Raw genomic sequence first — 9,761 nt, 5'->3', positions numbered from 1 at the left:
CACCATAGTACATGTGTGACAAGTGTTCTTTATGCACCCTTTGCCATTGGAAACAATGATAATCCATTGTGAAGTGTCAAAACAATCAAGTGGGGTTTGAGAAATTCCGTTTTCTTTAGAGAGAAGAATGTTGACTTTTGTTGGAGGCTTAATACGAAATGTGTTCTTTTTTTTAATATACAACATTGATTTGCGACTTATTTAGTGCAAGCATGGCCTTAAAATTCCCTCTAGTGATGGTCTCTTGAAAGACAAAGTTGTGTTGTGTTTGTGCAGGACAATCTTGACATGGGAACCTTGTGTATATCACAAAGCTGTAAGTACTTGCTGGTTGTCCTTGCCAAAAAGAAGACGAATTGGTGTCTGTGTGATAAAAGAAAACGGGCTTTCAAAGTTTTTGGTGGTAATGCAAACTTGTAATAAACTAGATGGATCGTTCATTGATTGTTAAATAAATTGTACATCAATTACTGGAGCAGATGTAGATTTAAATTGAGAGGTATTGTTAAAGTTGTCTCCCAGATGTTAAATTGGAATTGACATTTCTGGGTGCAGGTGATTGAAGGCACTCCCAGACAATAAATCTACTGAGCCTTATGCAGAGGCCAGAGGGCTTCTAAACACACCATAGAAACCATACCATTAATACATGTATCACAATTCCAAATGATTTTGAGAGCTGGAGATTCAAAAAGTACACATGTTTCCATTCAGTTCAGAGTAGAGAACCACTCTGGTAGTGTGCTTAAATATGTAAAAGACAAAGAAACCCCTTGGCTGTGCTCTGTAAATCATTAGAAGGCCGGAACAAAGCCCTAGCTTCCAGGACACAATCTGTCTTTATCTTGTTGACAGTTTATTCTGGAGATTTATTGTAATTATGAAAAAGCTGCACACACTCGCATGAAAACCATTAAAGTTAAAAAAAATAAAAAATAAAATAAAAAACTCTCTTTGCCGTTGGATAGAAACATTTGTGTGTCTACATGTTGACAGAGTAGCCAGTGGATGATGTCAGCATGTGTGTGAAGCTAAACCCATTTCTATATTTGGGTTGCTTGAGCATCTATAGGTATATGAATGTAGCTGCGGCGTGATGGATTGTTTTGGCAGTTGGTCAGTAGCTTTGAGTGTAGCAACATAAATAGAGCAAATGTACACATGAAAAAATCCATTTGTTATAACCTACAAAAATGAATAAAACGTGGCTATTAAATAAATATAACATCATAAATAAGGGGAGCATTATTAAATGTTTCTATCCCAAGAGCTGCACCCTCCTGTCAAACAGTTTTCTCCCTGAAACATTGAAAGCCCAACCCAGGTGTGTGAATTGCAGCTGCACAGCCAACCAGACTCCAGAGCTGCTCTTAACAGCCAATAGGGAAACCTCTTTGTGTTGGAGACTCAAAGGTTCAAAGATTTTGTCTGTCTTGGCGTCTTGTACAAATAAATTGCTGACAGAAGATGTCTGTTGATACCATGATCTCACTGCGTGTGTGTGTGTGCTGGCTTGTCTCACACGGTGGATCACTGGTTCCCTTACAGTTTATAGGAAAGCAGATCGACAGCCAGACTGCTGTGTAGGCAAATAAGTACACACATACATATTCTTACATGGCTACACCCTTACAGAGGTCAGAAACAATATCTTTGACTTTAGCACCCTCAAACACACACACACACACACACACACACACACACACACACACACACACACAAGGCCTCTCTATATCCAGTGTTTGTTTTTTTAAGGTTAATGTCATAGTTGAAGTTTGGTGTGTTTTGAACATGATTATATAACACACACTTGTACACACACATGAGTATTAACCTTCAGTTTAGTTGTACACTCAGGCTTGGAAGAGTACAAAACCAAAGTGCAGTATTTTGGTGATTAATAACCCTCAAACGGAACTTCTTGGTATGCCCGGTTTGTGTACCCTTTAGTGAGGCGCCTGTACCAATGCAGCCTCCTGTGTTGTTTTTGCTGTAGTGCTATAGTTGGTCTGAATGCACCCTTACTCATCCTACAGCACCTAGTGAGGATTTAGGGGTGTAAGAAAAACGTTTGGGGTCATGGCAAGTCCTTAATTGGGTTTGTAGGCAAAAGGTCACAGATGGATACTCCCACACAAACCCAGTCTGTTTTTAAATGCCATGTATAGAAAGCCTTTGGTGTCGGGTCTCAAGATACAGGACAAAATGGCAATGGACATGAAGTCGGGTTGAGTGTTGACATGACTGTCTCTGTTCCCGTCAGAGATGTATATTTTGATTGGATTAGTCAGTGTGTCGCTAGGTAAAAACAATATTCTCTTAATATCCTGACCTTGTATCAGCAAGAAGACTGCTTGACTGGAATGAAAACAATGTTTATCTTAATAGTTCACGCCTAATGGCGAATTACTTGACTTGGATGGAAAGTTTGCAAGTTCTTTTTGCACATGACTGGCAAACTAAGCTGTTAATGGTTATAAAAGTCTGGGGGGTTGTGTTGTAAAAGTTACTGAGCTACCATCCTGTCATCATAAACAACCGTTGTAGGGATGGGCATCAATAGGATTTTATCAAACAGTTATTTGATTTTTTACTTTTTTTGCAGGGATAAGTTAAATTGTTTCCTGTGTATATAATGTAGGAGGAGCAATTGCTACAGATGTCAGTGTCTGTACCTAAAGATCGATAGCAGTACCATTTGTCCGGGAGCTTATCACTATTTCGGTCTGAAACCGGCACTGCTTTAGTACAGGTTCTCAATACCCATCCCTAGTCGTTGGGCACATATCACAAGAGGGCTGTCAAATGTAGTGAAGTGACTTGTGACATCTTTCTGACGGTGTGAAATGGCAGATATGTTGAGTGGCTCTGATCTGATATGTTGCCACACAAGGTTTGGTACTGGCTGTTAGTTTGAGGAACTTGGACATCACACTCATTATCAGTGTGACCCCAGTTCAACCTTGACTAGCTGGAATTTGAACACAATACACATCAGGTTTATTAAAATGACAAAGCAGAATTTATTTTGTCTTGGAAACTACTTGATTTTTGAAAATTGCGGTAAATTAGTCTAAAATGGTGTTCCGCATGACTTGTGTTACATGTTTGCTGTAGGTTTGCGCTCTTTGTCCACTTCCCCAGACACGTTCAGTTGATTGTCTGTCTGATTTCCTGTTTTACAATGTTCCCTCTCTATTCTCTGAGCCATGTCTTCTGAAAAGACAGACTAATGCAGCCAGAAATACTGGTCTGCCTCTTCAATTGTTACTTCATCCTCCATTTCATTGTTTGGGTAGTTGCACACTAGCTGAGCAAGCTGGATCCCTCCCCACATGGGAGTGTGATGGACTTGAACCATTAATTTGTCCAAGTTATATTTCCTCATTGCAGAAGTCATGTAGAGTTTACCCAAGGTTCATTTATTAAAGACCCTCCATCCCGAAGGAACTAAAACAAGGAACAAGTAAATAAAGTACAAATCACAAAATGGCCCATATGAAGGTGTTTAAAGTTCCCACAAAAACTTAAAAAACAGTAAAAAGAAAAGCCAACTTAGTCCCTTTTACCTTACCAGGATGGCTGAGTGTGCAGTCTTTTTTAAAATCCAAATTAATGACCATGATGTAATTCTGCCTAAGAGTATAAACTTACTGTCACTGAGCATTGTCACGCCTGTACGCTACTTTATCAAGCAGGAAAAGTGGGGATAGGATCTGAGGGATTTCATACACGCAGCTGACAGAAGTAAAATGCAGACGCCTCAACATTCTCATTTAAAACTTAAAAGTAAAACCTGGGAACTTAAAGCTGCCCTGTACAGTTATCTTTCAAACAACAAAAATGATGTTTACATTTAGTGTTTCTAATCCTGTATTGTTCACATCCATAATTGCTTGCTAGCAGTCTTCTTCTACACTGTCTTTTTGACACATCACATTAATCAATAGGATAGTGTAAAACAAACTGTAAAATATGTAGTCTGGCTCAACGGAAGTACATTTCCAGGATAAAGCCTGACATCCGGCGGATGCCTCATGCGTCGGATGTCCCTCATCTTCTGCTCTCTGTGTGTTGCCGTTCTCAAAATCCCTTCGCTTCGTGAAACGACAACAAACTTCAAGCTACATGCTGAAAATGGCAAGTTTTGAAGAAAATTTGGATCATGCAACAAGGCAGACCTGCTTGGTGCCAGGAAATGATTGTAACAATTTACAAAGAATATGTTCACAGCATTTACTCTCTAACTGGGACGTTTTGGAACCGATTAGTCGGGATTGCTATAGACGAAGTACTAGGGGTGTCAGGATTCTCCAAATCCTCAATTCGATTACATTTTTGATTCTAAGGTCACGGTTCGATTCTTGATTTTTACATTATTTTTTTTTTTTTTAAGCACAGGTTGCTATGCCATTTTTAGACTAGACTTTTATGCAATATCTGACCTTTGTTTGCAATGTACCACACTACATTTTCAAATTTCAAACATTAACAACATAATGTAACAATTACTTATATCTATAACCTGCCATCTAGTTTTGTAACTGCAGTCTTCCTCACAGAAGATGACATTCAAGTTCACAACAAAACAAACAACAATAAAACAGCCAGTCTTCTCTGAACAATTACATGTCTTAACAAACTATTTCCGAACAGTTGAACATATACCACACAGATTAACTGCCATGTCAGTCGTGCTGCCAGTGGAAGAATGTGGTACACACGCATAGCAGAGCTCGCAAACTGTGGCTTTTTTGTCGACAACGCAAACGTTAAGGTTAACGTCAACATAACCCACTGGGAATCCAAAATACGTCCACACTTTCGCACACTTCAGTGAAAGAGGAGGGGCTCAAGTTCTGTCGATGGGTCTCCAGCATCTGCAGTTGCCATGCTATGTTTTGACTGGCTGTAGCTAAGTTAGAGGAGGTTGACTGACTTGCAGCACTTCAACACGTGTGTTGACGAACTGACCGAAGAGCCGGTTAATTAACCCGAGTAGTGTCACTGAACCGGGAGAATGAACCGACTCACTCCTGTTTTTTTACCTCATTCGTGCTAGCAGCGCTTCTCTCAAGCTGAGTGCGATCGGTGTATGCTCCGTTGTGTGTAGCTGGTCTTCTTCTGCTACTGTGTGTGTGTAGTAATCTAGCTCATTAGCGCCTCCACTGGAGTGGTGGTAGAATCAATCAGGAAATGGTCTACCTCAAGCAGGATACACGTGTTTTTTTTCTGCTTGGCAAGCCGACCGGACGTGACATGGGGGCATGGCAGCATCGACGATTCCATTTTTTAATTCGAAATTCAAGATTGTGACTTAATTTTGGTCGATTTAGATTTTAAATTGAAATCGTGACACCTGGCAATACACTGGTAAGAGCACATTATGTTTACCCATGTATCCAGCTAATTTAAATACCTCACGTTACTGTATTGGATGAACAGTTAAATTCATTTAATATTGTATGTGGCGTTTTCTTTTGCGGGGTGAAAATGTTCCACCAAAACAAGGTCCATCCCGAGACCATTTTGCTGAGCCACCATTGCTGTGTCCAGAGCTTAGTGCCGCCCAAGACAATTGTCATTGGTTTAAAGAAATGTACACAAGAAATTGAAAAAAAAAAGTGTGTGTGTGACAGGGGCTGTTGAGTTGTAACTTCCCTTTGCTTGATTGAAGAGTAGTGGGACTGGACTTCTATCAATGTTTTTAATAGTTTTTGCAGATTTTGTGATGCATTTTCCCCCATTTTTGGAATGCAGGATTTAATTGTTGGCCTGGAGAAATTTCAGGGGCAATATTCATATACGTTTTCTTTAAGTCAAAATGATATAGTAAAAAATCCTTGGCCCTAGTTTCCCGTCTATTCCGGTTTGACCTTTGTGACCTGCACCACGACAGTGACGGTTGCAGATTTAAAATGCTTAACATGTCAAGCACCAAAAGACAAAGCAAACACAGTATTGGAAATATGAGTGTAGTTGAGCATAGTTTGATGTATTCTACCTGACACCTTGGGAGTGTGAAAGCCTGGTAGAGAATCTCCCAGCAAGCTGTTGAGCTGGAAATTCAATATAGAAGAGAGAAAAACACTGTGGTGGTGAAGATGTTTTGATATTTCAGCGTTCACCTTTTTGCTTTTCCTTATTCATGCTCCCTTTGAATGAGTCATCTTGCAAGCAATCTATAGCACACACACACATACATGTTGCAGTTACGCCCAGGAAACCATAAATTATGCCTCTCTCCTTACCAGACCAGTCACTAGGCAGATGAACAGAAAGACAAAGCTAGCCAGGGCCCTAGCAACAGAGAACCTGCCACAAACACACACCCATACACACAGTAGATCACACACTCCATCCTTCACATTTTTTCTTGCCGGCACAGACACACACTAGCAGTCCCTCATTTTTTCCCTGCACACGAGACACATTGGTTAGTTGTTAAATGGATCGGAATTACGTTTAGATTTAATGAGTTCTGTTAGTCATTTATACCTGGACTTCCGGTGGACACTTAAATATAGGGCAAGCAGGTACTACCTAGGTGTTTAACCAACAATGCAGAGTGTGTGTGTGTGTGTGTGTGTGTGTGTGTGTGTTGGATTTCTTAAGTGAGCAGGGTAAAACAGGCCTTTCCAGTTGAACCAAGTGGTAGGTGTGGCAGCTAACTGTAGTCCTGTGATTTGAAGGGCTTGACATCATTCAGGTGAAGGCGTGTGGATTTCTCTCTTTCTTTCTCACTGCTTTAATGTATTTCAAGCCTTCTGTTTAGTCATCTGATTAGGCCTGGGACGATTCGTCGACGTAATCGATTACGTAAATGCGTTGACACAAATAATTTGCGTCGACGCCTCACACGTAGAAATCTAAAAATAACATGGCTGCCTCCAGCAATAGCGCAAGTATGGATTCTTCGCAAGTTCAACAACACTTTGAGAAAAAGGCTCGTACACGGTCTTCTAAAATATGGGAGTATTTTACTCTTAATGCCAACAACAACGTGGTAGTCTGTAGACTTTGTAAAATGCATCACTGAGTCAGGCTAACAGCAGCAAAACACCGTAAGTTCTGCTCACCTTTTGTCCCTTTCCCTCCCAAGTAGAGTTTAGATACTCTGCCTGAGCCCGAACTTGACCCACGGGCCGGCTCGGGCCGATATGTCCCACCACTGTCCTCGGGACGGGCCGGGATGGGACCCTTGATCAAGCATTTGTGTTTTTTTTAATCATTACTTTATTAGCCTAATTGGGTGGGGAGAAAGCTATGCCTCTCCAGCTTCTCCCGTAACTGTGGGTATATGTCCTGCACTGACTTAAGTGTGAGGTAAACTGTGCTAAAGTCGTGTCTAAGGCTGAGCAATTTTATCGATTCTGCGATATAAATCGATATTTTTTCCCCCCAAGAAAGTATCGATTTTTAAGCCGCGAGTATCGATACATAAGTCCCATTCAAATCCCCCGTGTTTAACCCCCTTCGCGTTGCAGGAAGAGCGATTCGCTGTAGAGCAAGTTACCCGTACTAACTTTACACAGACGCTGACGTCTACGGGCTGTCGGTCTGTCTGGCGAGGTCGGTGACTCGAGTCTGTTCAGTGTGTCCCGTGCCGCCGTCCGTCTGAGGAGCCGTCGGCCTTCATTTTGGCCGACCCGACATGTTCAGTCGGAGACAGGGCAGTCGGGACTCACCCGGAAATGGCAAGCGGATAAGCCTCTCAAAATCTGACAAATCTTTTAAACTAACCTTTGTCGATCTGAAATGAAGACAGATTCAGCAACTGCATGGCCTATTTCTCGCTTAAAATGTTTTCAGAAACACGTTTCGGTGAACTATTTTAGTACAATATGAGATCGTATTCTGAACAAGCCGCCATGACAGTCTGGCTGTGAATTTCCCATTGACATATATAAAATGGACCAACAGTTCCCGTTGCTCTGGACGGAGACCAGTGAAGGCCTTTAGAAGCACTTTTCTGGTGATGGCTGAGCGTTACTGCGCAGCCTCCAACTGAGAGAGACGACGTAAATGTGCCGTGAGCAAACTGTCTGAAAGTTGTAAGTCTTCTGGTAGCTGTGCCAAGAGAAATCTCAATCATTCCAAATATTGCAGAGACGGAGGTATATGTAAGGAGATAACATAGGCACAGGCTAGTTATTGCTAACTAAAATGCTAGTTAACATTAGTAATTACACTTAAACAGCTAATGTAAGTCGAAACTGCCTGCGATCTCCTGTACTGTACGGTAATTCCTATGCGACAGTAAGTCGCGTGGTTATGACACAATCATTAGCCTATTTTTACAAAAACGTCTGCTACGGAGCCATAACGTGAGGTACAAGGTAATGGAGCCTTTCATACATTGTCGTGTTTCTTTAGAAATAAACAATGGACAAATAGAGTCTTTAAACTCTTCAGATGTAAAGTTATTCGCTGTCAAAGTGACGCCAAAATGAACGGGAGGTGATGGCTTATTAGCATCAAAATGGCGCCATAGGAGGTTCGCGGTCCGAGGAGAAGCCAAGGGGGTAAGCTTCTCCTCGGACCGCGAACCTCCTATGGCGCCATTTTGATGCTACCAAGCGATTTTTATTTTTATATATATATATATATATATATATATATATATATATATATCATATGTTGCTAAAACGGCACTTTTCTTACTGTAAGATTAAAGGGAGAAGAGCTTGGATGTTAAACAAGAGCTTATTCATTATACAGGCTACTCTTTTTGCACTTGCTCTGTTTACTTAAGTCTTTATTTTTGTATTCCTCCTGAAAGTGACTTTATTTTGTTGTTGGATTGATAGCCTACATCTGGCTTCAGGTTGCACTACAAATTGATTTTACTTGAACAGTGCAGTGTTAAACAATTTTAATAAATAGAGATTTGAACGTTATTGAAATTTGTTTTGTGTAAACTGTTAATAATTGAGCAATGGGGAAATAATCGCTAATTGAAAAATTAATCGTTAGATTAATCGAAAAATGTATCGTTAGATGAATCGTTTAAAAAAATAATCGTTTGGGACAGCCCTACATTTGATGTCAGTCTACTATAAATACTTGGATTTCTTCCTGTGATCAAATGTGTGTGTTTTGATTTCTAGTAAAGGTTAAATGAATGTTTAAGATGATATGGTTGATTTGTCAAAGATTTAATCAAGTACAACCCAGTGTGTGGTTACGGTTTTAAAAACTTTACGCATGTGGCCGGGTTAGCTCAGTTGGTAGAGCAGGCACACATATATGGAGGTGTATATCTCGACGCAGAAGGTCCAGGGTTCAAGTCCAACCTGAGACGATTTCCTGCATGTCATTCCCCTCTCTCTCCCCTTTCATATCTATCTGTTCTTTCCATTAAAGGCTGGAATGCCCCAAAAAAATCGAAAAAAAAAAAAAACTTCACGCAGACAGCGTTTGTTGCAATATAATATAATGGCGAGATCGCAGTGTAGTTAATGTTACACTTCTGAGACAGACAGGCACCACGGTGTGGTAATGAAGGAGACGCCTTGCGTTACGACACTGGCGCAGCACTTGAGCTAACGTTAGCTTTGTAGAGATTGAAGGATGTCCCAAACTGAATAAATACTTTACATTTAGGCTATTTTTAACATAGCGCCATGTCACTGACTCACCAGCACAGCTGATGTGATCCAAAAACTCCAGAGCGAAAGACAAGTAAATAAAATAAATCGCTTAATATAAATATTTTGAAGAGCTGTGCTTTTTTTTCATGAATTAAAATGTTTCAAAAA

At 40.6% G+C, this 9,761-nt stretch overlaps 1 protein-coding gene across 12 annotated transcripts in view; it reads left to right on the top strand.

Moving 5' to 3' along the window:
* Positions 1 to 9,761, top strand: part of mark2b (MAP/microtubule affinity-regulating kinase 2b) — a 58,888-nt gene that overhangs the window by 1,633 nt on the left and 47,494 nt on the right. The window lies entirely within an intron of this gene.

This window comes from Sander lucioperca, chromosome 9 (assembly GCF_008315115.2).
Source record: "Sander lucioperca isolate FBNREF2018 chromosome 9, SLUC_FBN_1.2, whole genome shotgun sequence".
In the NCBI taxonomy this organism is placed as follows: domain Eukaryota; kingdom Metazoa; phylum Chordata; class Actinopteri; order Perciformes; family Percidae; genus Sander; species Sander lucioperca.
The sequence above is the reverse complement of the archived record's forward strand: the minus strand, read 5'-3'. Positions and strand labels throughout refer to the sequence as shown.